The 25,893-nt window shown below is 51.6% G+C and overlaps 1 long non-coding RNA gene across 2 annotated transcripts; it reads left to right on the top strand.

Moving 5' to 3' along the window:
• The first annotated feature begins 7,202 nt into the window (after nucleotides 1-7,202).
• LOC131810001 (uncharacterized) lies at nucleotides 7,203-20,896 on the top strand. 2 transcript variants are annotated; one of them, XR_009345366.1, is made up of 6 exons: nucleotides 7,203-7,361; nucleotides 8,281-8,566; nucleotides 11,358-11,417; nucleotides 14,192-14,326; nucleotides 16,023-16,155; nucleotides 20,493-20,896. It is a non-coding gene; the product is annotated as an uncharacterized LOC131810001 (long non-coding RNA). The 2 variants fall into 2 exon arrangements; XR_009345367.1 differs by lacking the exon at nucleotides 14,192-14,326.
• The last annotated feature ends 4,997 nt before the right edge of the window (nucleotides 20,897-25,893 follow it).

Raw genomic sequence — 25,893 nt, 5'->3', positions numbered from 1 at the left:
AGTCACCAGTTCTTTGGGCGTAAGCTGTAGGCTCATTTTTTATCTGCACTTTTTCCTGAATCACCTCTAGGAATGATGTTCTTCCAAAACAAATGCAGAAGTCCCCGTGAACGGCATCCAGCTTAGATCCCCCTGGGTTGGTGTCCAGGCATCTGTCTGAGCACAGGCAGCCCTTCCCAGATCACGACCACAACTGGCCCAACATTCATGTATGTCTCTAGCCCCAGACACAGTGGGCAGTCTTTCAGGGCTGCTTCAGGTGTTTTCGGAGGCCTAAGAAACTTTGGGGCCACAGGGCAGAATCCTTCTGTTCCAAGTGCTTGATGACCTCACCCAGCAGGCTATACTGCAGGCCCTCTGGCTTGGTGGCAATGGACGTATTCTTGAAATTGGCCATGGCCCTAGAGGCTTGCTGGGGAGGGTGGTGGGTGCACCGCGAGGCCAGAGCCAAAGGCTATTTCTTCCTTGTTCTCTGCTATGCCTCAGGGCCCAGCACAAAGCTTGACATGTGGTAGTTGCTCGTGATATGTTTGCTAATAAGTAAAGAGATCTTGGGAGACCTTAGATGGCAAAATTTGGAGACTATTTGGGCCAATCTCAATGAGAGTCAGAGAGAGCCATCCTTTCCCAAATCTTCCCATGGAATCTGCTCAGCAGGAGGAAGACAGACAGAAGTGGGCTCCGTACCCTAGTCCCATCCCCAGAGCAGAGATTTCCTCCCTGACACCAGACAGCACAGAGACACAGACAGATGCTCCCTATTCTCACCCTCGCCCCCCGCCATACAGGGGTCCAGCGGCCTGCGCTCTGCCATCCTGGCTCTTCCTAGGCTGGGGAGGCCAGGCCCTGCCTGGCTGGGCCACAACAGCAGGATCTGAAAGCCGGCTCCACTTTCTCAACAAGGCAGAGGAGGGTCTGGGGTGCTCCTTCCCCCTCTGCTGCAGCCAGACGGAGCCCCAACTGGGCTTGGTGCCAGAGAGATAAGAAGATCCAGTCATTCTCAACTTGCCACAAACTTGACACTCAGTTCCAATTGCAGAAAAAACAAATCACCTTCCACTCTTGAGACACCAGAAAACCACAGTGGCTCAGCAATCAGGACCCTAAAAGAGCACTCATCTGACCTCCCTGCCCTGGGCTCTGCACCCATTATGCAAGTGGGGAAACTGAGGCACAGAGACAGGCAGGGAACTGACTGATCTCACACTAAAAGTCAGTAAGAGAGCTGAGGCTGAAAACTCAGGTCTCCTGCTTACTGGCTTCATACACTTTCCAACCCCTACATTGAATAAATACCTAAGAATTCATATCCATACCCGCAAGGAGCTTTTGCTCCTTGTATATCTCCTAATATCTCTTGTATCTCACTCTGCTAGCATACCTCCTATGACATGGAGCTCAGCACCTCTGAGCAATTTAGACAGCACTCGATGTTAGAAAGGACTTCTATACCCATAGTCTGAACCTGACTCACTACCCTCTCGGACCTTGTCTGAGAACTCACAGGGCCTGGAGAGATTAACATGGAAGGAAAAAAATAGAAAATGCTTTCTTACTTGGAATTCTCTGGGAGAGAAGAAAGCAGACTAGCAACGCTCTTCCTGCAAGAAAAGCCTTGGCTTCGGGCAGGAAGGTGTTGGGCGTGGGGGGGTACCTTTTAGACCCTGTTTTCCAGAAGACTGGAGAGGGGCACAGGTCAGGAGCTCAGAGTTTGGATGGTGAGGATTTAGTTCTATGGGGCAACTTGTAGTAAAAGTGAGCAAACCTGGTAATCCCCCCCTGGGACACCCCCAAATCATTGCTAAGGTGACAAAATGTTGCAAAATTCCCAAAGCAATTACATTTTCCTAGAAAAGGGAGAAGACAAAGTTTTGTGTGGGGGACTGATGTTTAGACATGGTTCGCCCTCCCATGAGGAGGGACAGAGAAGCCTGACAAACAACTGTGAGACAGCTGAACCGGCTGAGGTTAGACGAAGCTCTCTCCAATCTTTTAGAAGCATGGGAATTCCAAGGAGCAGATGGATAACGTACAAGGATTATCTGTGTCACTCATTCATCTCTTTATTCCTCCATTTGAAGGGTATTTAATGACTGCTCCCAATGTGCCTTAGGCCCCAGAGAGGCTATTATGAACAGACCCAGACCCACCTTGGATGCTCTGCCCTATATTTGTGGTTAATATCTCTTGTATGGGGGTCCCACCTCCCCACAGAGTTTGCTGGAGCCTTTATCTGCCTCGTCTCCATCACACACCCTTCGCGCGCTAAGCCCGTAGTGATCTATTAGAGGCTCGGTGGGGGAGCAGGGTTTTATCAGCTACATTTGCTGCTCAGTCACTGAATCGGGTAAACACAGCAGTGGCTCAGTTGTCACGTGCTTCCCAGTCCCTGGTGCTGACTTAGGCAGACCCGGAGGCGCTGATAAACTTGAGGTCATCAACTCTCTCCCTCAGCCTCCAGACCAGGCTAAAACCTGGGCATGGTCAATGCGAGGGCATAGGAAAGAGGAAGAACAGATGTCTGGGGGGCAGGAGACCTGGGTTGGAGCTGGATTCTGCCACTGGCCCGCTGTATGGTTAGCAACCGTTGGAAGTTCCATGGATAGCAACTGGAAAGCCCTCTTTTTCCTTGATCCTCTCAACAACCCATGAGTTAGGCATGAGGGAGTCTATTATCCCCATTTTACAGAGGAGGACACTGAGGCTCTGAGAAGTCAAGTGGCTTGCCCAAGGTCACGGAGCTGGTGAGTGGTGGCTCCAGAGTGTGAGGCCAGATCCTCTGGTCCCAGAGGCCTCCTTCTCTCCACTGCAGCAGCCTCTGTTGTGCCCCACTGACAGGAGCACCAGAGCTGAGCAGGCTCATGAATTAGTGGCCCGAGCCTCCCAGCTCCCTCTGCCCCTACGATGACCTGCCGGCTCTTCTGTCCCCAGCACCACCAGCCCGGGACCAAGGGGAGAGCAAGGAGAGGGACTGAAGCTGGAAGGGTGAGTACTGGGGCTAGTGCTCCCTAATCCCCCATACCAGAGTCTCAGCTGCTGTCTGGTCTGCCTGAGAAACAGGCTCCCGCCCAAAGTCGGCCCCCTGACAATCTGTCCATCATTCCCCTGGGTGAGCCCCTTCCCAGGCTCCCGTGGCCTCCAGGCCTGCTGCGACCCAAGCAAATGGGCCACATGTAGCTGGGCTCTGACAGGGAAGAGAGGCAGCCCCTTGGAGGCCAACAACAGATGGAGCCATGTCTGAGGAACTGGCCAGATCTGCTTCCTGCATTTTGGACAGATTCTCTGAGGCCTTTGTCCCAACCCCAAATTCTTCAAGCTCCTTTCCAAAGCTTTCTGGGTTTCACTGGGTTTAGGAGCTGTGACGTCTTGTCAGGCGAGTCTCCCTCCCCCAGCCTTCATCCTCACCTCAGCATGAATCAGGAGCTCATGGCCTCACCTCCGGGGCTGGGCTCCTTGGCTGGACATAGGCGGCCACCACACATTGTGCCTGTCACATCCTGTTGGCCCCCAAGCACCTGAAACCAGGAAGAGAGGAGGAAGGGAGTGAGACCCAAGCTGACAGGGTCGGGTCAGGCTGACAAGGCAAATCCATTGAGGAGGGTGGCTTTCCAAGCACAGGCTGCCCGGTTGAGCAGGGAGACCATGGTGCTGGGCCTCTGAATAACAAGACGGTCCCTCATGCTGCTTCTGTGGCAGACCTGTGCTGGGGCCTGGATATGGTCCCGCTACCGAAAGGTTTTTCTAGACCGGTGGAGACAATGGTTCAGTAAACAAATAATAAAGAACTGGTGATACTGGCTTTGAGAGGGGCTGAGGGGAGCCCAGGGTAGACAGAAGGCCTAAGGAGAGGCAAATTCTTTTTTTGGAAAGAGCTGGAACCCTGACCTCGGAGCTGAATTCCGGTGGCATCCCGCCATTGTTCATGGACTTCTCAAAGTCCCACTGCCCTATCTGTAACTGGGGTGATGTTATTACCCATCCTATAGCCTTGTCCCAAGGACTGGGCAGTAAAGTGCTTCATAGGATGATGGCTTCTGGGGGGCCCGAATGGCCTTCTGAAAGAGGCGGTGCTTGGAGGACAAATGGAAGCTGTCCCACTAGTTGGTCAGGAAGCAGGAGGGTGTCCGACCACTACGGAACGTCAGCTGAGGACACTTGAGAGCAGGTACAGGCAATACATCCCCAGAAGCCCTCCCTGGGCCCACTCTCCTTGTGGCGTTGTCCTTGTCTGTCCGCACCTGCTCTGAGGCTGTGAGTTGTTGGAGGGCCCGGGCCCACTTCACTCACTCCGGCATCCGCAGCATTTGCTGCTAATGGCACTCAGAATACATACCAGAATAATCCATGAGTGGCTCTGCAAAGCAAAAAAAAAAAAAAAAAAAAAAAAAAAAACAAGAGAAAAGTGACAGCAGGAGAAGAGCTGGAAGGGAACCAACAAGTTTAGGGCCCCCCCTCCACCTTCATATGCCAGGCACTAGGCTGGTTACTTACGTGTACGGGCAGGTTAGTACCCCCCAAGACTGCCGTGTATATTATTTCTTCATTGACAGATAAGGAGATGGAGGCTCACAGAGGCCCCGAGACTTGCTAGAGATAAGGCAGCTGAAAAGCCGCCCCACAAAACTCAAGGTCCCATTCATGGATCTGCCAGGCCCTTTTCAGCATGCTGGGCTCCTTCCAGTTGGCATAAGGAAATTTGGTCAGAGCCTCAAGACCCAGAGAGCAGCCTCACCCCACCCGTGCTCTACCCTCACCCCAGCTGTGCAAACAGACTCCAGCTGGGACATTCTAAGAAGGGTGAGGAGGAGGGTCTGGCAGGTCTGAAAGGTCAGGGTGAGCTGGGCTTTCCTGAGAAGAACTCCCAACCCAAGGTGGCCTAGAATACATGCTTCTGCAGGCTTGCTCAGGATGGGGGCTGAGAGCCTGGCCGGCTGCCTCCAGATGCTGTGATCTCAGCTGGCAGGACAACTCTAAAAATCACTCCAGGGCAATAGGACGCCTCCCTGGTCAGCCCTGCATGGCCTGGACTCTGTGCAAATTCACAGGTCTTGAAGCAAGCCCCAGGTGTTTGTGATATCAGAGGTCACGTGCCTCCCACTACCACCGCCCCCCCCCACCACCACCACTGGGAGCCATGCAAGGGACAGAAGGCACGGAAACCCTGCTGGCTTGCTCCCCCTGCCTGCCCAGCCCTTTCTCTTTATCCTCTTTGCTCCAGAGTCTTACCTTCCAAGCGCTCGTTTCATTCACCCCTTCTCTCCCTCCAAGGCCCATGCAAGGCTAGAGGTTGTTATCCTAAGGGTCCTGTCACCAGTTCTGTAGAAATCCTTGGCAGAGAGTGCGGGCTAAAGGAAAGACCTCCCTGAAAAGAACACAGCACAGGATGCTCCCTGTCTGGCACCACGTTCAGGGTCAGAGCTTTCCCACCTGCCATTGCAGAGGACAAGTTCCTGGGTTGAGTGATTTTGTTTCTGAAGGACCAGATAATCCACTTGCAGGAGGACTTGGGGATGAAGATTGATTCGTTCACACTAAGACAGACACAGGTGGCACCGATGCCCTCCAGTGACAGGCACATGGGCTTCCCACGCGCACTTGGCTCTCGGGCCCACACGGTCTTGTGCGAGCCACCCAGAGAGCTGGGGATGCACCCTGCCCCAGGGCTGACAGCGGCAGAAAGGCAAGCAGAACCTGATCCCCAGATCCCTGCCACACCTCCCCAGAGGCTGCCTGCAAGCTCTCCCTTTTCAGATCAGGCCGCTAGGAGTCTGGAAAGCAGTGTCTGCAGGAGGGAACCTCCCAGCCCAAAAAAGCCACACCCCACCCCTCCCCGGGGTGAGGTGCCGGGAGGCAGCCAAGCCACAGGGGACGCTGGAATGCATGAAGATTTTATCAACCCTCCACAGACATTTGATGTTCCCCTACCGTGTGCGAGACCCTCAGGATGGGAGATGGGGTGGCAGAGGGACCCCAGAGTCCGGCGTCAGAAAGCATGGGCCTTGCCATTTCTTACTCCCATCATGCTAAATTTCTAGTGCGAACATCATTCGCTCACCAAGAGTGTGTCGGCCGTGTTCACAGGAGTTGTTCGATCTCACCCACTTCTCTATGTGAGAGATGTGAGAACAGGGATCCAGCAAACACGCCGTCAGTCCGCAGTGCACACGGCGGCCCCCACTGGCTCACATGTAGAGCAGATTCAGAGCAGTACCCATCTCACAGGGTTGTTGGGAGGATGAATTGACCCATGGAAAATTCTTAGAACAGTCCCCGGCACCAAGTAAGCAGTCAGTAGGTCCTTGTCATAAATTCTGTTCGCTGGAACAGCAGAACCTCAATTCACCTAACTCAAATCTCACCCCCCACACACTGTCAATCTACTCTTGTTTCTCATTTTGTTGGTTTATACACACCTCCAACAACCAGCCCCTGGATGTCAGTCAAACAGGGGGGTCACTGGGGAGTATGAGCAGCTTGAGGCGTGCTCTTCAAAGCCCCCCAAAACTGGCCCAATCTTCCTTCCTAGCCTCATGGTCTGCTCCTCTGCCTTCATGCTGAACAATAACTACTTCCCTGAGCTGACCCCAGGTTCTACTCCTTCTAGGCCTTTGTTCAGACTTCAGACTTTCCATCTCTGTTTCTACGGGTATGGAGTTCCAAGAATGGTTGGTATCCAGGGATCCTTCTGCTGATGTAAATCTCAAGATCCATGTGAGATAAGAGAGATCCACTGACTTTAAAGTCAGAGCTATGGCACCAAATCCCAGCTCTGCCACTTTGTCTGTGTGGCCTTGAATGAGTTACTTACCCTCCCTGAACCCAAGTTCAAGTTTTCAATTCATACACACAAAAACTACATAAAGAGATGCAGTTTTCTCAATTTTTAATTTTTTCCATAGCTTTTCATGAGCTTGTATGAACACTATCTTAACCATACTGAAATCCAATTTAAGGAGGCATGAATTTAACACCAACCAAGATACTTGATCATTTTGAATTTGGTCTCAAGGTGTCTCATGACATGCTCAGAGCATCTCGGACCCCAAAGGAGTGACACCTGAACTGCACTGAGAATTCTGCTCGATCTTGTCTTTGGCGTGTAGCCACAACCCCGCCCCCCAATCTTTCAATGCCCATTCCCAAGTTGAATGACCCCTGTGATGTCACAGCCTGCGTATTGTGAGCTCCTTGGCGATGGAGGCTGGGTCTGATTCACTCCACAGGGTCCAAGGAATCGTTCAATAAATCCTTGAATGGACCATCGTCCATTCCTGCCATCCATCCTTCCAGCCATGCAATCATCCACTCGTCAAGTGGGTCTTTTAGGACTTGGTCTTATGTAGGGAACTCCCCCTTCAAAGGTGAGAGCCTCTGCCTTCTGTGTCCTCTTACATTCTTCCCTCTCTTGCGATCCTTCCAGCCAGGTCTGTCGCTCTCATGGGATCCTCTGCCTTCCGGATTTCGATCTCCAGTATAACTTCTTTCATTCCCACCCAAGCAGGGCCTCACACCTTCATGCAGGTGGAAGCTGGGGCTGGCACCTGGGAAGGAATAATGCCCGGCAGTCCATAGCTGGAGGCCTTTAAGGACATCTGGATGGACCATCAGTTGCTCTCTCAGCCTTTCAAGCCCCAGGGGGGCCAAATCTGAGCCTAGGCAGATAAGGAAGCTAGATTGTCATGTGCACATTTGGTGTGTGTGTTGCAGGGTGGGGGGAAGGTCGGGGGAGGGCCAGATCTCACTTAGCCCAGAAAGCCCTTCTTATCTACAAGTCCTTTGAAGTGGGGGAGGTCCCAGGGACTGGAGGCCAGAGAGGAGCCTATTCTCCACACCCAAGTCCCCATCATTCCTCCACTGCAGAGGCTGGGCCTTGTCCTGGAGTAATTCTGGGACCTCAGAAGTTCACAAGTCCTTCACTCACTCAGCAAGCACTTCTGAGCTAGTGAGTGCCAGGCCCTGTGCTCACTGCTGAGGAGACTAAGAAGAATCAGACCCACATGCTTATTTGCAACTACAAATGCTCTCAAATTGCCCCTCACCCAAGAAGGGATGCAGACATGGAAATAGAGACAGGGCCCAGGAGGGCTTACAATCTTCAGTCCTGCTCTGGAATTTGGTGCCTCATTTGATGCCCCCACACCCCCTAAAATGGTGCCTCATTTGATGCCCCCACATCCCCTAAAATGTCCAAACAAGCAGCAGGGCTTCAAGATACTGCTCACACACCCCTCGAGATGATGGAAACCATTCTCCCTTCCTTCTTCCCTTCCCGCACCCCAGCAGCCTGCTAGAACATGGGACCCTCTGGTCGGCGCATTATCTCTGAGAGCCTCCCTTGGAGCTGAAACAACGTACCCCAGGTGTTCTGCCCTCTTCCTAACTCTGCCGCCTGGGACTGCCAGAGCCCCTCAGGCTGCACCTGCCCCCAGGGCAACCCTGAAAAGAACTGGGGGCAATGACTGGTTTCCACAAAGCTTTCCTGAAGGCGTTTTGCTGCAGAAAGACCGCTCTAGCAGCCGTGAGCAGGAAGCATGTGCCCAGGACCCCAGGACCTCAGGAAAACCAGGTGAGACATGACTAACCTGAGTCAGGCAGCAGCCAGCTTGGGACCAACCAGAAGGCCACTGGACAGAGACTCAGTGGGGAGTCCTGCTGAGCTTGGGAGAGAAGCGACTGCCTTAGAGAGTTGGCTCGATGGCACATCCTGGCTAATGAGGGAGTCTTAATCCCTCTCTTCTGGCTAGCATGGGAGATAAGACCAGCAAAACCGAGAAAACAGAGAACAGGAGCAGCTTTGAGCTCCCAGCCCCCAGCCCCATCCCCGCCCTGGCCAGATGTGCACCCCTTCCTTGTCTCTCCCTTCCTAAACATGTATTCTCAAGTTGCTAGGGTCCCTGCCTTGGTAGCTGGAGGACAAGGGTGGCACCTGGGTCATCTCTGTTCCATCCCAGCCCCGCCCCTCCCCATGCCTAGCTGAGGACCTGCACATGGCAATGTCCCAGGAAACGTATACTGAGTAAAACGGACCCTGGTTTATGCTGGTTGTAACTGGTGCAGACAGAAACTGTGTGTCTGAGGAATAAGGGTCAGCCAACTTTAGGGTCAGGAGACCCAAGCCTAAGCCCTGGCTCTGCCATTGACTTACTTTGCTCGAGAGTAACCTTGAGCAGGTCTTTTGTTTTTCCATGGGACTCACTTTCTCCCTTCTAGGAGAACAACACAAGACAATTCTGAGGGTTCCTAAGCCATAAAACGCCCCCCAATGGTCCAGGGGCCCCCCTCTCCATATTTATTTGGCACATGTTATGTCCCCTATCGGGGACATTTGAGAAGACCACCATCTCCTTTCTCCCAGTTCACCTCCATGCCCCTCACCCCCAACAAGTTATTTCCTGGGAACCAAAGGAGGAATGTGTCCAACTGTAAGCTTGGCCAAATCAAGCCAAGTCACCTTTGCTATTTAAAACCTCTCTCTCTGCAGAAACAGTCTGTTGAAGCTGGGAGGAGAAGCAAATCCCTCCTCATTTAGGAGTCCACTTTGCGGTGGCTAAATTCCCGGGGATTAAGAGACCTCCAGCACCAGCTTCCCACTGCCCTTTTCTCTAAATTCTCCCCTGAGGCCACTAGGTCGATTGGAATGTTCAGCCCACCCCCTCGGTGGCCAGGCAGGATAAGCTCTCTCTCTGGGGACACTCTGCTGGCTGTCGTGTTTCCCAGAACTAATCCACGTTGACAATCTCTGGCCCAGGCATTTCTAAGAGGCCTGAGTGGTGCAGTACAGAAGTCCCGGGTCCTCCAGGGATCAGGAGTAGCCGGGAATGAAGGGGGCCAATGCTAGAGCCAACAGGATGGACGGTGGGGTCTGGTGCTGTGAGCTCTTGTGTCCCCAGCATAGTCAAGCCACAGCAGACCCTCAGGAGAATGTGTCCTGTACCCGCATTGTACAGACAAAAAACCGAGGCCCCCAGAAGGCATGGCACTTACCCAAAGTCACGCCATCTGTTCCTGGGGTGTGTGTGTGGGGGGGGCAACACAGATCCAGGTCTCAGTTCTTCATTTATCCTACAACCTTCTGTTTTGTTTTGTTTTTAAACTATCTCCCAAGCTCCAAGGCTCCCACTTGGGATGCTGAGATAAATGTGTATTCATTTAACAAACATATATAGAAAACTGGCTACAGGCCAGCCATGGTTCCAAGCACTTTATCAATATGATCTCATTGAATCCTCCCTGGAAGTAGCTTTTATTATCTCCCATTTACAAAGAGAAAGGCTGGAAGTCCAGGAGATGAAGGAACTCTTTTCATGGTCACACAGCTAATGGGACAAATCTAGGTTTGAACCCAGGTCTGTCCTGTACTCCTTCCTCCACTTTGGGTTGCTATTTTGGAAGCAAGAGAAGCTTAATCTGGATACAGGATGGTGTCGTCTGACCAGGATGCAGGCCACAGGCCAGAGGTCAGACAGGCAAGCTCTGAGGGCATCAGGGGGGCAGCCCAACAACAGGCCTGCCCCAGTCGCCTCCCCCCTGACCAGTGTGGCCCTGACACCCACCTCCAGGGAACTCTGGCTGCTTTGTCTTCAACCTGAATTGTGCACCCTGTCCCCCAGCCCCCAGGTCATGGTTCGTGGCAGCAGCCCAGCCATCACCTGTACAGGACCCTGCCAGTCAGGTGTGCACCTCAGCCGTTCAGTCCGGGCTGCTGCTGTCGGGGTAGGGACTCCTGAGGATGGAAGAATGGAAGGCCTTGCCAGCCCCAGAGGTAACATGCACCAGCTGCTGCCGCAGCCCCCCGCCGCTTCTGCAAGATCACGCCAAGGGCAGCCTGCAGGTCATACGTCTAGACAGTCAGACTGAGAACAGGGCTCGGCATCTTGGTAGAAGTTTCCTGAATTCCTTCCACCTTCGGGAGTGGAAACTGAGCTAACCAGGAATTGGTTCTAATTATAGGGAAATAAGGAGAATTGAACAAGAGCTCCTCAAGGTTGAAGTCTTCTGGAGGGTTTCTCCAGCAGTCTCCCTTTGTTCATCTGTCCAGCGAGAAACCCCAGAGCACGGCGTCTGGGCCAGCTCCTGGCGGGAATTGGGCACAGACAGGGTTAGACTGGGGCCCTGCCCAGCAGGAGTGCCCATCTAGTGCAGCAGTAGCCAGGGAGGCAAGGAGCCCAGCCCACGACGGCATGGGTGCCATCAACAAGGAGGCTGGGGGGTGGAGGACGCCTGAGGGGCACAGGTGCACAGCCTGGAGGTCAGCACATGCTCCTGAGCAGAGTGGAGGTGGAGGTCCTCTTCCCCCACCTTCTTCCCACACTGCAGGGCCCAGCTGAAACTCTACCTCTTCCTCCTGACTTCTTCAGGACACGCTGATGGTCGCTCACCGCTTATTCCTTCAACGGACATCGACCAAGAAGAGACCGGTGAGCATACTCATGGAGTTAACGGCTGCTCCTTTCTGCCATGAATCTTGGCACACATGTCCCCCAGCACACCATCTTAAGGGGCCTGTGCATGTGTGGGTTTTCTTGCTCTGAAGCATTTCTTAAGTCTCTTCAAGCAGTAGTTAAGTATGATTGGGAACCTCGTCTCTGGAATCCAGCATTCACATTTGAATCTGGAATCTGTCCCTGTGTAATCTTAAGCAAGCTGCTTAGCCTCTTAGAGTGTCAGTTCCATTTGTCAACTTGGTACAACGATAGTTACTTGAGAAGGCTGTGTGGGTTAAATAAAGCAATCCATGTTAATTGCTGAGCCTAGCGCCTGGCTTGTTCGTGTTGTTATGAACAAGGACAGTCTCTACTGCTAATCCCAATGGCCCACGGCGTGTCAGACGGTCCGTGCACGGAGTATTTTATAAATGTCTGGTACTTGATTACCCTTTGGCAGGAAATGGGGGATAGATATGTGTGGTCTTTTTAAAAAAACATTTTCCTGTGGTGGTAAGGTACACATAACCCAAAATTCGCTATCTTAACCATTTTTAAGGGCACAATTCCATAGCATTAAGCACATTTGTGCTGTTGCACAACCATCCCCACTATCCATCTCCAGAACGTTCTCATCTTCCCAAACAGAAACTCTGCACCCGCTAAACAGTACCTCCTCTCTTTCCTTCCCCCCCAGCATGTGGTGACCGCCGTTCTAGTTTAGGTCTTTATAAATTTGCCTGGTCTAGAGATCTCGGAGAGGTGCAATCACACACAATTTGTCCTTTTGTGTCTGACTTACTCCACTTAGTGTTTTCAGGGTTCATTGTGTGGTAGGACATGTCCGAATCACGTTCCTTTTTAGGGCTGAATAACATCCCATTGTCTAGACAGATCACATTTCCTTTATCCATCCCGCTGTTGATGGCTGCGTTGTTGTCTCTACTATGGCCATGGAAGGCGATAGCGCATCTAAGAGTTGCTCAGTGTATGTTTATTTTGGGGCTCCTGTGAGTAATACTGCAATGAGCATTGGAGTCATTGAGTGTTTGAGTCCCTGCTTTTAGTTCTTTTGAGGGTATTCTGACAGGTGGACCTGACGGATCACAGAGAAGTTCTAATTTGGTTTTCTTGAGGAACCGCCATGCTGTTTTCCCCAGCAACAGCACCATTTTACATTTCCACCAGCCAGGTCATACGGCCTTAAAGTAGGAGTTGAGAGGGTGTGATAGACTCCCAGGATGGCTGACACCCTCTCAGGGAGACTTGTCCCAATGCAAGAGAAACTGAGTAGTGACAAAAGGGGATGAGCCCAGAGGGGGTGCTGAGGGCCAGGAGAGGACTAAAGCAACACCAAGAAGAAAGGGTGTAAGAGCCCAGAGCTTGGGGCCCTGCAAGAAAGCCCAGAGCTGGGGAGGCTGCTGTGTGTGTTCACCGTGCAGCCTGGGGCAGAGTGGGTAGCTCCAGAGTCAGCGTGAAGTCCACTTGGGGAGATTAGATCCATCTCGAAGTCAGGAAGACTTTCAGAGAGCCTGAGCTTTCCAGCAATGTGAGTGGGGAGCTCTGTGTCATGGGAGGTGTGCAAGGAGCCACTGGTGTCATTTGAACGGAATGCTAAAGGGCTTTGGAGCTTGGACTGGATAGCCACAGTGATCCAGAAGAGCGGTGTGTTTTGAAACTCTGTCATTCAAGGATGCTGTGTTCTTTGAATCCAGTGGCTAGATTCCACTGAGCCCATTTGCAGGCAATGACTCTATAACTTGCTATTCTCACACATCCGGGCAATTTCTGCCAGCTTCTCTGAGAATCTCTATTGGCACAAACATCGCTCTGCCCCAGCAGGGGTGAACTTCATTTCCATTTGCCATGATATCAGGTGACACCGGACGTTCCTGTGGCTCTTGTCTACCTTTCTGATTGCAAGTTATACTGTGTGCGTGCAGAGGAAGGCTGCAGGGATTGGAATGGGAAATAGTGCAAAGGCGAGTGAGGAAAAGGGGTCTCTCGTCTGGCCTGCAAGGACCTCCAGAGTCAGCTTCTCTCCCCCACTCTAGGCATTCTCTCTCTTGCATGCTTCTCTCTTTCCAACCACTCAACTTATGCTCCTGGCCGGGCCTACCTCCTGGGATGCCAACTCTCTTTCTCTCCACCTACACAAACCCTACCATCTTTTTATGGCTTATCCAGGTTTCCCTTTCCATAAGGAGTTCGCAAAGATCTCCTTCTCCCATAGGCTTTGCATGATGGGGCACCGTTTAAGGCAGTCGTTCATAGATGTTTATTACTGAAACCCCACTCGAAGCCTGGACTGTTCTCTACACTGGGGACATGTCCATAAAAAGAGGTGACATCTTTGCTATCATTGAGCTTATATTGCAGCTGGAGACGTGGAAACAAATACATAAAATCATTTGATACAGTCATGATTGCTGCAGACACAATGAAACTGGGAGTCTTCTTTAGATAGAGCAGTCAGGGAAGACCTCTCCAAGAAGAGATACTTGAGCCACAACCTGAATTTTGAGGGTCTGGTGGGGTAGGGAGCCCCCTGGGACACACAAAGGCAGCGATCCCTGAGTAAGCTTGGTCCTTTCAAGGAAAAAGAAAAAAGCCACTGTGGCTGGAACATGAACAATGAGGCAGAATGGATAATGTGACAATAGAGAAAGAGGCAGGGGAGATGTTGTAAGCCATGGTAAGTTTTGCAATGAGAAGCCATCTGAGGGTTTTAAGCACAGAAGTGATCTGATCTGATTTATGACATACAGAAGAACATCACCCTGGCTGCTGTATACAGAACGCTTCAAAGAAGGAAGAGATCCGAAGCAGGGAGACCAATTAGAAACCTGCAAGAGCAAACCAGGCAAGAGATGGCTTGGACCAGTGCAGTAGCAGTGCAGATGGTGAGGGGTCAGCTTGGAGATCTATTTTGAAGGTATATCTTCCTGGGGATTGGGAGAAGGAAGACCTGGCAGAGAAGGTGACACTTCCCTGGGTTGTTGGGTTGTAGAGAAGGATGAGGAGTCTTCCAGAGAAAGAGAAAGAGAAAAGAACATTCCAGAAAGGCTTTTTTGTTTGTTTTTTGTTTTGTTTTGTTTTAAGATTCAGAGGCAAAAAAGTGGATGGTGCTTTCAGCACAATGGCCATGATTGGCATGGACTGATGAGTTTGCAGATGTAACAAGTGAGAAGTAGGTCAGAGAGCACAGAGGAGCATTATGGGAAGGGCTTTGTCTCTATTATGGCAACAAGGAGACCCTAAAGGTGCTAGCACATCTAAGAGTTGCTCAGTGTATGTTTATGGAAGGACCACCCATAGGAGCCCCAGGATTATCAAAGTGTGGAAAATACTTTTATGGGTATTTTATGGGACCCTGTATGGACCCTGTATGGGTATTTTATGGGACCCTGTAGAAACAGCCTGATGTGTAACAACTGGAGATTCTCCTCTCCCCATGCCATAGGAAACTTGCTGCCCAGGTTGAACTCTGATCTGGAATGCCGTTGGCATATGAACTCTTTGGGCATCCAGCACCCTGGGGGACAGCATCTGGCCAGGGATCCCAACCAGACTTCACTGTCTTTATATACCTCACCAGGCCATGCCCAGCCTTATTCACAGATAGAACAAACTCAGTCCCGTGTACCTGTTGTATTTCTACCAGCCAATACAAATAGAAGCTTCTGGAAACTATTCTTCATGGCCATTTATCACTCACTCTTGCAAGATTTTTGAGAGGTACTGATATGTTCAGTCTTGCCATGGCTCAGTCTCTAATAAGCTGTTTGACTCTAGGCGAACACTTTACTCTGGGCCTTAGTTTCCCCATCTGGAAAGTGAGAAGATTAGACTTAGTGACCAAAGGTGTTTGCCAGCTCTGGAACCCTCTGACCAGTTTACTTGGTTCCTTTTCTGCTCAGAACCCATCTGTGTGTCTGCTCGTCATACAAGGGAACAGTGTTTGGACGGAGCCAGACCCATGACCATTCTTGGACCCCAGGGCCAAGAGGCCCAGCTGGATTCCGCTGAAGGGAAAAGCAGAATCCTGTGAGGGTTTGGTGTGCCCTGTGCTTTCTGGAAAGTGCTTGCAAGCCTGAATTTCCAGCCCATATGCTGGAGCAAGCCATCCTCCCTTTGAAACCTAAGAAAGGCCGCAGGCGCGGCCATTCACCTGTCACATGGTTTTCATAATTTCCCTGGCACCTTGGCTAGTCACTGAAGCGGGTTTCAGGGGACGGTGGAGCAAGCCCCAGGTCTGACGAGGACGTGCAGACTGCAACTAATTTGGAGGAAGAAAATTGGAGCCAAGATCTTACAGAGCACGCCCCTGGGAGAGTCCGGCCACAGGGGTGCGCTCATGAATATTCGGGGTCCTGCTGAAGTCTAGCTAGCTGGGTCGCAGCGAAGCACGGGTTAAAACAGATGACACCTGGGAGAGTCGAGTCAGCCAGGACCTGTGAGCCCGGCCCAGGGTAGCATGAGGAATGGCGAGGAAGAGTAGAGTTGGAAGGTGCAGAGCTCAGGACCGGTGGGGGGATGCCATGCTTGCGACATGTCTGTACAATCTCAAAAATTGTATATCACCCCTTCTCTCGACAGAGATTATTACTATGTGTGCTGTGCTGGCTGCTAAGGGCCGAGTGTGGGACTCAGAAGCAGTCCTTTCCTTCCAGGAAACACGGGTGCCCGGAAGAGGAGTGTTGTAATTCCCACTGAGGACACTCAAGGGGAGGTAAGCGTGGTCTCATGAGATGACCAGGGAGGCTCTCTGGAGGTGGGGACGAGCCACACTAGGAAATCCACCAAGAGAAATCCACGGCTCTGTGGCACCAGTGGAGAGAGCTTGGACTTCGGACCAGATGGGCTTGGTTTCAAGCTGACTCTCTGAGCTTCTGTATTATCATGAGTGAAATGAGAAATAAAATTCTAGCTTAGAGTTGAAGTGAGTTGGTTAAATGAAATGAGCCTGGTTCGAAATAGGGTCTCTGGACATGGTTGATCATGGGGCCCCCGGCAGGGGTGATGAAGAGTTTGGGGGCAGAATATCTGCTGGGCTGCTTCCTCCTCAGCCTGGACTGGGCTTGTCCCTGCCCACCCCTGAGGCCAGGGTTGCGTAGGTGGGGTGTGACCCGGCACCCTACGTCCTGGGGGCCTAGGGTTTGACCTGAGCTTCCTGAGGGCCTTGCTACAGCAGGCTTCTGTGAGCCCAGTGAATTTCCACAAGCCAGGAGGGCCCCCACTCTGAGGCTCATACCTCCGGAACTTGAGATGTTGGCCAAGTTCAAGCCGTGGGAGGGGAAGGCAAGTGCTGCGTCGGCTAGATTTGGTGGGGAAATGGGCCTCCAGGGTGGAAAAGGAAAATAAAAGAGTCCTGCCGTAGCTTGCTTGCAGAAAGGTAGTTCTCAAAGCCTCCCCCACAACCTCCTCCCTTGCCCCAGGCCTTTGCTGGAGAACATGTTTCAGAATCTAACAAAGACCCTCTTCCTCCAGGAAGCCTGCTTGGATGGTCTGGTCACTTATGACCTCTCGTGCCTCTAACCCTGTGTGTTTGAGTGTGGCTTCACGCTCATATGCAGCACACTCAGATTGTAAGCTTGCAACAGGAAAACCAATAGGGATAGAAGAAAATACACATTTACTGAGCCCCTACTGTGTACCTCACTTGGGCTGGAGTGCCTCTCCTATATCACCTCACTTAAGCCTTTTAAGAGTACCCAGAGGAAGGACCACTTTCTCTATTTTCACAGAGGAAGAGATAAAGGTTCCAAGGGGAATGAGCTCCAGAATTGAAACCCAGGTCTGCTGGAATCTGAAGCTCAGCCAGCTCCTTTGTATAGAAGCCAGATCCTCTTTGGAAAAAGTATACATTCTGTGGTGAAATTAGTTTGGGAAATGATGTTTGTTAAGCATCCCTCCTGAATCTCCACAGCAGCATATTCAAGGCTCTGAGAAGTTCTGCAGAAAACTTACTTTGTTTAGCTCAGCACTCCCTGAATCACATTATAACTGCTAACAGCCTCCACAGACCCTGGGCACACACTCTGGGGTACCCTATCTATAAGGCAAAGATGGCTAACGTGGGAGTGCTCAGAAACAAGTTCTCTGAGGGGAGCTGTGAAGGCTGAAGAGGACATGAATGACAGGAGGTTAGAGGAAGGGCGCAGGAAGTTGGAGGGAGCCCCATGAGGGGTCTGGACAGGATGGCAAACTGCCCCAGCTGAGACCCAGCATCCTAAGGACCTGAACTGTACTTTGACCACAGAAGTCTGTCTATAAAGCCACCAAGCACAGTGACTCGAGTCACACTACGGGGCACTGCAGGCAGGCCCTAGCTGAAGGAGTCTGTCTCAGTTGCCTGAGGAAACGCGAAACACAGCATGACATTAAAGTCGTTAGACTTCAGTTGGGAAGACTCTTTAGAAGATTCTGACCAGTTCCCCACAAGCCACAGGCATATTCCAGTGCCCTGCTTTGCTCAGTTCCCTGGTTCCCTCACTGAAGTGTCCTCCCCTCTACACAGCTCCATCTCAACATCCACCAAACAGCACATCCGTCAGGACTTGGAGGACTCCACACTGTCTGCTCTTTCTGGAAGTGGGGAGTCCCACTCCATTTCCCCTCCCGAAGGAACCCACCTGGAGGGCGATACGCTGTCAGGCCACCGCAGTGTGACAAACGCTGTTGTGTCCCAGCGTTGACAGCCCAGATGGGAGACTTCTGGAAACTGTCAGATGAGGCAGGTGAAGGAAAGGGGTGATGGCACATTTATAGCCGGGAGTGTAATCAAAATCTTCGAGTAACATCTCACACTTGTTGTCTAAAGCGATGTCTCTTGAAATGGGTCCCCGAACCAACAGCAACACTGCCACCCGGGAATGAGTTTTCTTGTAGGCAACCCCTCCCAGAACAACTGAGTCAGAATCCTGGGGCGGAGCCCCCCAGAGAGTGTTAATAGGGCCTCCCGGTGATTCTGCAATCATTCCCGTCCCAGTAACTGCTCCTCAGGAGGAACAATGTTCTCCCCATTACAGAAGGTGGCCCAGAGAGGACACTTGCTCCATCCTAAGACACACAAGCGATGGGCTGCAGAGCTGAGGCCGTTCGAGTTTCCCCTCAGTGGGGCGGAGAGCTGTGTGCCCACCGTCCTGAGCGAGCTGTTCATTCGCCTCGGCCCCAGAGAAAGCCTTAATTGGCTCATTAATAGCTGTGATTAGGGAGAATGGGGAAGGCTTTATCTTTGAAGTCCCCGGGCTCCGCTAGAAGCCCTTGTGCGGAGCTTGCTGTGGCTAATTAAAGCTGAGCTGTGTTTCCTGTCAAGGGCCCAGAGTGTTAATGGCTTCAAGCGAGAAAAATTAAGCTTCCATTTCCATTCAGGGGTAATGGATAGAAGCAGCCGAATGGAGATGAGAAGAGGCCTTTTAGAGGGGTAGGGCCCCCGGGCTGGAGGCAAAGCTCTAGATCTCTTCTGCAGTATGAGACCAAAGAGGTCCGGCTGGCTCTGGGGGGCTCTGGTGGGGGGGTGGTCTCAGATTCCCACAGAGGCAAGCCTCGGCCTGGTATCAATCATTCTTAGTGTTTTCTGATGTTTGACCATTTCAGCTTCTTGGCCTCTGATTGCACCTGCTCAGGTGTGGGAATTGAAAGAGGTGAGGTGACAGTCCTTGTTGGTCTCAGGATTCTCATGGGTGGCAAAGGTTCTGGTCCCCTAAGTCATTTTCACTGCAGGTTCCTAGTGCTCTCACTACTACTACTAATTTCTTGGTCCCCTGCCCTCCGAGCCCTCACTCGATGACAAGTAAGTGGTTTTACATGATTGTGCAGAATGCTCTCAACGGTTTAACAGAAAATGCTCGAGACATGGGGTACGTTAGTTTTGACTTGCGCAAGGGAACCTGTGTCTCAGCAAAGGATCAGACCTGGCTGCAACCAAATCAAAACCCCTTGTTTTACACCATGGATATAACCAAACCTTCCTGACCCTTGAACTTCCTTTCTCAGCCAGGTCATTTCAAGCCAAAAGTGCTATCAATTTCAAAGCTGAACGAGTGCCCATGCTCACCCCTCTCCAGTTTGAAGGGTCTAGAGAGCAGTCTGGGGCGTCCCTGCTTGCCCAGGGCCCAGGCTGAGTGAACAGTCAATGAATGAATGAATGGCCATTCTGAGGGAGGGGGAATGTTCTATTTCTTTGGCTAGAATTCATCTCTTGCTCCTGGCATCTCCCCAGGGCTTGTACCTTTCTCAAGCCGTTCAGCACAACATTGATTACTGTCGCCATTCTGTTCCTCCTCCTGGAGGTGGTAAGCAGGTCCAGGGCAGGGACAAGATCTGACTTGCCTCTTTATCCCCCACTCTGCACCCAGGAAACAGCGCCCAAGAGACCTAAGGAAGGGTTTACCGAAAGAAGAAGGATCAAGAGAACGAAAACTTGAATCCAGCAGAATTGCCTCAGAAATGGTCCTTGTCTGGCAGTGAAAGGGTTAACCTATACGGGTGCAACTTCTCTTTCTAACCCAGGCTCCCTCCCCAGGCTGAGCTAACTGGACTGAGCCTAGAAAATGGGGCTGGGGTCTGGCCAACGTGGAAGTCCTGGCAGGATGGAGGGGATAGGACCAAGGTACCACTGTCACCTACAACTCCTTCACACAGAAAGAGGGGGAGTGTCCCCAGCTTCCTGACCTGGTCAGCAGCTCCCCACTCACCTAGGTATGCTAGGTTCCTCAAGGTCTGTATGCCCTTGGCCTGGCCCTGGAGGTCGGCAGGGTAGAGAGGAAAAAACACAGAAAAACCCTGGCTCCTTCAAGGACAATCGTGCCCACCTCCACGTGTCCCCCTGGCCTCTCCACTGTGTGAAATGAGGCAGTAATAACGATGCCACTTCCGGAGTGCAGTTGAGATCTGGAACACATTGGCCAATGAGATAGGCAGCGCGAATGGTGAGGAGACGCTGTTTGGTGGCCCTTGTCCACAGTGGCTCCCAGAAAGCCTGAAAGTGTTGCTGTGGGTAGGGAGGAAAACAGACCAAATCGTGCTCTCCTCCTTCCTCACCTGGCTTTCTTCCTCTTCTTGCAGCCAATGGAACCACTCGGTGCTCCAAAGAGAGAGGGCTCTACCCCTGGGCAAGGTGCTGCCAGACTTCCTCCGTGAGTCGGCCTCCCCCACACCATGCCCCCGGCTGGTGGACCCAGGACCACGCAGCAGGTCAGCCATCTCCACAGCCAACATTCAGAGGAGGGATCAACCCTGTGGAAAAGGTGGGGACATAGAGACCAGGGAGATGCAAAAAAGCCATGTGCCCCAAGTTAGTCTCAAATGTCTCATCTGCTCACGATTTGAACCTCAGGACTTTCTGAGTCTGCGTTTTGCCTTTCCAGAACCACAGACCTCCCTTCCCTCTCCCTCTCTGCACTTGCTCCGCTTCCTACCCTACCCACCCCCCAGGTGCTATTCAGTGACAGTCTGCTCAGTCACATGCCCACCTCCTCCACACATCCTTAAGCTGGGACAGCCAATTCTGTGATAGCTGGAATCAGGATGCTAGCAAGAATTACAGTCTGCCACCTGTTGGAAAGAAGCACATGAGGGGGGTCTCCCCCTCTAGACTGAGACCATTGGGGCAACCAAACCTATATTCTATTCATCTCCATGCTCCTCTATACTACCCAGCCACACAGCCTTGTTCCAAGTGCTGTGCCAAAGAGGAACACAAAGAAGATGATTCTACTCAAGGTCCTTTCTCCGGGCCCGTTTCTTCACAAGATGGTGGGACTAAATCAAAGGTTTAAAAAGGCCAGGGGATAAGCTCTACACAACCTGCCTGTCCCGACTGCCTCTCTGACCTCACCTCCTATATTTCAGCAGCACTGGCCTTATTTTCCCCTCAAGACGTCAGTCAGCTCTGCCACAGGACCTTTGCACCTGCTGTTTTTACTTCTGGGAATGGTCTTCCCCCAGGCTTCCCCAGGGCTCTCTCCTCCACTCCCTCAGGTCATCCATTCCCTGACCATGCTGTACAAACTGTGCCATTCCCCTCCCTCAGAATTCTGTCTCCCAATTCTGCTCTATTTTTCTCTGACACATGTATTGGCATCTTACATTTTCGAGCAATCTTAGGCTGTTAGCTAGCTACCTCAGCATTACCTAGGGAGCTGGTTTAAAAGATTCCTGGCCCCCACCATGCCAGCTAAATCAGGATCGCAGGGGTAGGGACTGGTTATTTGTATCTTATGAAAGCTCTCGGGTGTCTCTGAGGCACAGACAGGGTTTAGGAACTGCTGTAAAATATCACTGGAACAAACTTAGGTCCCCCCCAAAGATGGGTCATCGTAGAAGTCCAAGCCTGAGCCTCACTAGACCCTTTTCCCCACCCCTCACTCCTTATCCCCTCTAACCACACAGAACCAACTGTTTTGTCCTCTGAGCAGAGCGCCCCTTTCGTCTCTCTGTTCGGCTTTTACTCCCCTCTTCCCTCTCCTCTGCTGTCCTCTCCTGTACTTCCAACTCACTCTCCAAGACCCTGCTGATGCCATCTCCTCTGGGAACCCCGTTTGCCTCCTGGACCGCCTCCCACCACATCCGAGTCCGTAACTTCTGCGTCTGTACCCAGAGGACCTTGCACAAATCTTTGATAGAGGATTAATGTCAATTTTTCAGATGCTTGTCCTTCTCCATAGATCATGACTCTGGATAAGGCGATGATTCCATGTGGTTCATCAATACTCCCAGGCCCCGCATGGTACTTGGCGCGTGGCTAGAGCTTCATCAGCGCCGAGGGTGGAATGAACGTCATGAGGCACTCATGGGTGGGTGCGTACGTGCGTGCTTGGCAAGATCAGAGGTTTTAAGTTTGTAATTTGTTTTCAAACTGACCCAACATTTTCTGGTGACCTCAGTCCAGCTGACCATTGTTTGCAGCTCAAGTCTGCTTTTAGGACAGACCCTGGCAGGCAACCCCTTCCCTGCCTTGCTGCAAGTGACCCAGCTTCCCCGGGAAGCTGCCCCTGCTAGAGCACCTTGCTCTGTGGCCGGGACCATCCAAGCCTTCTGCTATCAAGGTTCCAGAGAGCAAAGCAGCCCCTGGGAGATCTTTTGTTCATGGGGAGGACCTTCTCTTGCCCCTCCAAAGTCAGATGACAGATGCCCCATAGGCTAAAATGGGATTTATCCCTGATGGTGCTCCAAGCAGAGAGGAAAAACAGCATCCCCCCCACCCAAAGCACCAGGACCACTCTGTGATTGGCATAAACTCTCAGAGATCTTTGGGGACAGCCTCTTAGTCCCGCAGATGCATGGTTGGATGAGAGGTTCTGCACGATCCAGACACTTGCTAGGGTCCCAGGGCCACCACGGGACTCAACCCCTCTCAGTGAGAGGTTCTTCCCCTGCCATCCACCTCTCACCCCTTCCCTGCTGGAGAATGGCTGGACTTCCTCTTAATGAGAGCCGTGATTTATGTTGGCTGGGCCCAATTAACGCCAAGCTCTCTCGGGCCGCCAAGTGCCCCGCCGGCCAGCAGCTGAGGCCTGTCTGGCAGGACATATTTGGATGATGAAGCCATGCTGCGTGCTAAACTCGGCGCAGGAAAGAGCAGTTCGACTTGGATGCCCACCAAAGGCTGCCAGGCTTGGCTCCTGTCCACGCGTTGGGCAACAAGGCTGTCTGGCAGGGGATAAGGGCAGTGCTTCCCTGGCGGGAGGGGTGAGCTGGCCTGGGAGAGCACTGCTCCCAGGTAACATGCCTTCCCTGGGGCTTGGCGGAGCCCAGCAAGTAGAGGCCAGGGGCGGGGGACCCTGAGATGGGAGCCAGGGAATCTGTACTCAGACCCAGCCCCTCTAGTAACTCCTTCTTGGTGACCCTGGGCTCACTGTTTATCTTCCTCTCTGTGCCTCAACTTCTCCCCAGTACGGTGGAAAGGAATTCCTTGCCTGTCTCAGGAAGCACATGAGGGACATAGAGAGATAGCAAAGCTAGTGCCCAACTCTTCCTGCCTTGGTTTCCTCATCCATAAAATGGGACAAGCCTTGCACCTGCCTCACAGAACTTGCCGGTGGGAGGATTTGAACTCAGCGCCAGGGAGCAAGGGTCCCATTGGTCATGATCTACCTCTCCTGTAATTACTGTTGCCCCTACACTGTCGCCATTTCATCTACGATTCTCACTTTTCTAACATGTGTTCTTCACCTGGGTTAGTGTGAAAATCAAATTTGGAAGCGGAGGTCCTAAAGTTGCTTGTGTAAGCCTGTACAACTAAGAGTAGGTAAATTGGGGTTCTGAATTTAGGTCTGTCCGACCTCAAGTTCATGTTCCAGCTACAGTGCCGGGATCCACTCACCAACCATTGGCTTTTAGACCCTGCAATTAGTGGTGGGTGGGTGTGGGGCTTAGAGCTTGGCTGGAGTGATCAGGTAGGTGTGCCCACAGACAGACCACCCCCCGCCCCAGATCAGTCCTGCTGTGTGGATGGCAGCCCAAGCTGGAGGAGAGAAGACTAAGACAGAAAGCGAGGACCAGCGTGAGCTCCCAGGGAGAGATGTGCAGGCCCGCGGAGACAGCCCCAGCCCCTGGCCTGGTCCTGGCTGCCTGTGTGCTGCCCAGGGCCACTCATCCCCCTTCTAAGACTGCCCTAAGTTATCCCTGCTGTACAGAGTCGAAGCTCAGACTGGGATTAAACAAAAATAAGTGGATTTTAATCTCCGTTCTGTCACTGACTCTCTACAATACTTTGGGCAAGTGCTTTTAATGGGAGGACCTCAGTGTCCCCTCTGGGAAATGGAAAGGCCTTGCAAACTGATTGGTGTGAGTTCCCATCTCACAAAAGGATTTTTTGCACCTCTAAACCTGTGGGCAGTGGAGGAGCTGGCTCTTCTTAATTCTGCGCTTCATTCTGTTTCTTCAACATATCTTTAAAAAACAAAGCAAACAGTCTCCCTTTCAACAATTCATGTCTCTGGGACACGGACCTGGGGATAAAGAACTCAAGTGCATGGCCAAGGAGCCCAGATACATCTGCAGCAATTCATTTCGACTTGGAGGAGGGCAGCCCAAGACTCCAGCCGAGTGCAGGGAGCACGAGCGCCTGCAGCTCCCAGAGAAATCCTCTCGCTCCAGTGGATGTCGCAGAGCTCAGAGGGACTTGAGAGACGTGTGGGTCTTTCGGAAGAATAGTAATCCATCGGCGGGGGAAGTTATGGGTTGCTGGGTCCCAATCTGGCCTAGATAAATAAAAAGTTGCCCATAAAATGCCTTAAGGGTCTGTCCTAAGCCTGTCACCATCCGCACTATCCTCTTTCCTTTGAGGGGCTAGGACCCAGGTCTCTTGGTTTACTCCAGTTTCACCACACTCTCCCCCCACCCATAGGTGTCCCGTAGATGCTCCATCCGTGATGCTCGGGCCTTGCGGTCAGGGCCCCAGGCAGACTCTGTAAAGTCAGGATTCTCCAGAGCCACTGCTGTTCTGAGTCGGTGGCAGGTGTCCACTTTGGCTAAACTCATGTCCTCTGCAGCCCACGGATTCCAGGAAGGATGGTCAGCTCAGATGGGATTCATCCCAGCCACACAGCCTCTGGGTGTGAGATTGTGGTGGAATGCACAAACATTCAGAACGGGGACATCAAGAGACACGCTCATCCAATCAACTTATAAATGAATACATGTCTGTTTATTAACCAGCAGATGGTGTCTTTCCAATCTCCCAACTGCTGGGCGTGGGGCGCTCAGAGGAGCTGAGACAGAAGGAGGTGGTATGCAAGAATGGAATGAACACTAGGTCACGAAAAAGCTAGTCACTGGATGGGAAGAAAAGGTCAGAGACAGAAAACAAATTTAACCCTTGGTATTATCATAAAGAATTAAAACCTGAAGATTTCCTAATTCCATAAAAATTTCCTACTTTCCTAAGCCAAATTTCACATTAACCACAGTCTCATCAGATAAGACTTATTATGCTCACTTTATAAATGGGGAAACTGAGGCAATGTGCAATAGAGTGACTTGCTCCAGTATTTTGTTAACAAAATCCTTAAAAGCCAATATGCTTTTGAGATCACAGAAGATCATCAATTTGACATTTTTTCCAGTTTTATTCCAGAGGGAAGATGATGTAGAAATAATTCTAAAAGATTGATTTTGAATCATTAAACTTCCACTCAAAGTGTCTTCAAAGGAGATTAAAAACCTTTGCCATTTAAAACTAAACCTATGTCATCAAGATCAAAAGCTTTTGCACAGCAAAGGAAACAGTTAACAAAATCCAAAGACAACTGACAGAATGTGAGAAGATATTTGCAAACGACATATCAGATAAAGGACTAGTGTCCAAAATCTATAAAGAACTTAGCAAACTCAACACCCAAAGAACAAATAATCCAATCGAGAAATGGGCAGAGGACATGAACAGACATTTCTGCAAAGAAGACATCCAGATGGCCAACAGACACATGAAAAAGTGCTCTACATCACTGGGCATCAGGGAAAT

Source organism: Mustela lutreola, chromosome 10 (assembly GCF_030435805.1).
Source record: "Mustela lutreola isolate mMusLut2 chromosome 10, mMusLut2.pri, whole genome shotgun sequence".
Classification (NCBI taxonomy): domain Eukaryota; kingdom Metazoa; phylum Chordata; class Mammalia; order Carnivora; family Mustelidae; genus Mustela; species Mustela lutreola.
Note: the sequence above shows the minus strand (reverse complement) of the source record. Positions and strands in the feature narration are given on the sequence as shown.